This window comes from Gavia stellata, chromosome 18 (assembly GCF_030936135.1).
Source record: "Gavia stellata isolate bGavSte3 chromosome 18, bGavSte3.hap2, whole genome shotgun sequence".
Lineage (NCBI taxonomy): Eukaryota > Metazoa > Chordata > Aves > Gaviiformes > Gaviidae > Gavia > Gavia stellata.
The window spans coordinates 17,838,009-17,839,955 of NC_082611.1; the positions used below are offsets into that span (position 1 = coordinate 17,838,009).

At 52.3% G+C, this 1,947-nt stretch overlaps 1 protein-coding gene across 1 annotated transcript in view; it reads left to right on the forward strand.

Moving 5' to 3' along the window:
* LOC104252220 (nucleoside diphosphate kinase, mitochondrial) overlaps nt 1–1,947 on the forward strand; it is a 320,155-nt gene that overhangs the window by 69,131 nt on the left and 249,077 nt on the right. The gene's annotated exons all lie outside the window — the stretch shown is intronic.

Genomic DNA, 1,947 nt, shown 5'->3' on the forward strand with positions numbered 1-1,947 from the left:
TACAAGAGGGGTTCCTGTCTGTCTCCATCGCCCAGCTGAGTGTGCTCAGTTGGCACAGGGGCTGATGAGAGCGCTCGGCAGGGAGCAAAGCCGGGGTGTTGACTAGGTCGCTTTGCTCTGCTCCCCAGTGTCCGCGGAGAATAGGAACCGCTGTTCTCCATCCATCCCTTCAAGGTGTTCAGAGTGCCTGTACAAGTTCTTGCTATCCCTTTTTGGCCTCGTATGTGTTGAGGCAGCCTGGGAATTTGTGGGCGAAACAAAATGAGGCGTTGGTTGTGTCTTGAGCCGCTTTGCACCAGTGAAAAGCTGCAGGAGCTCTTGGGGGGGTGAGTATTTACCCCAAGAGGAGAATCAGGCTGGCGAGAGCAGCATTTGCGAAGTGTAGGCTACACGATGGCAGCAGGACGTTTGTCTCTCCTGGTCTGGTGCTCTCCTGCCATACAAATACGGCACATGCCCTTAAAAGCTGCTCTTCTACCGGAGGGCAACGTCCGCAGCAACGAGCAGGACTCTTCCATCCTGCCGTGTGCGTCTCCTGCTTTGAAGGAAGAGCTCTAACGTAATTTTTCATTCTGCTGTCGCAAGGACGGTATGTCTGTGCATTTTCTTTCCAGCTGCTGTAATACAGGGCTCTGAGAAATCTCGGTTTTCTTGAAAGATCCTTGGGAAGAGCACTGAAAGCGGCTCTGTGTGCTCTCTGGCAGAGGAAGAGAGGTTTGCTTCAGCGTTGGTGCCTGCATTCAAAAGGCTTCTGCTTTGCCGTGCTGGAGGGGGTTCAGCCAGGCGCTGAGCGAGTTTGATCCCGTTGGGTGAACTTCAGATGGAGCAAATGGCTTTTCATGAGCATCTTTTTCTCTTGAGGCCAGGCAGGAGGGCTCCCGTCCCTCTGCCTGATCCCACGACGGGATCAGCTGGAGCTCAGCGCCAGCACTGACGGATCCCACCACCGTTGAGATCCCAGAGCCAAAAATGGTTTGATTTGTTCTGAGATGCGCTGGGGAAATCCTGTAAATGCTGGGAAATGAGCTGGCGCTTTGATGGGTGACAAGAGCTTTTGCTTGAGGAGGGTATTTCTTCTAGTGCTCCCACGGCTCCCGTCCAAACATCGGGATGGTTCTAGGCTCAGCACCGTGTGTGTCCAGGGAGGACCATCCCTGCCCACGTGTACGAGCAGGCGGGCAGGACCGAAGATGAATGCCTGCCTAAGGGGCAGAACTGGGAGGAAAACCCAGTCCTCCCTGCTCGTAGCGTGCTGTCTTAAAAACCAAATCGTGCTTCTTTCCTAGAGCCTGCTGCAGGTAACGGATCTGGTGAAGTAGCGCAAAATATTTGAGATGCTGTTCCAGCTGAAGTGCGGAGATTTGAGTGTCCTGCTGCTGCAGTCCCTGCAAATTAGATGCTGTAATGAAGATTTATAAACCAGTTTATTTTTTATTGAGGGATGGAAGGTGCCCACGTATTACTAGATGGGGGAAAAAGCGCTTTAAGGGCTTACTGGTAGTTTTGAATGGTGGGTTTTGCAGAGAATTCAGATTAATAATGTCTCCTCCTCAAATGGAGTGGGGGAAAGCACTGGTGATCAGAACCGCTGAGTAAGCAGCGGGTAATCCCTCCTGGACTCGACAAATCCATACTCGCTCACACCAAAACCTCCCTCCGACTCTTATTTAGTATATATTTCTGTAATTTGCTTTCCAAACGCCGCTGTTGCAAAGCATGCGCGGCCCGAAGGCCGTGGTGCACCCGGGGACGGCACTCGGTCCTTGAGCCTGGAGACAGGGCAGCACCTGGACATGGGGCACGGCTCACGCTGGATTTAGGAGGTTGGATTTCTGTGCTTAAAAAGGCACCGCGGCAGTAATTACCTGCCCCATACGTGTTTTGTCCTGCTCTGCAATGAAACCGCGTAGCCATACTATCTTATTTTCTTGCCTCTTGTGTTTTTTT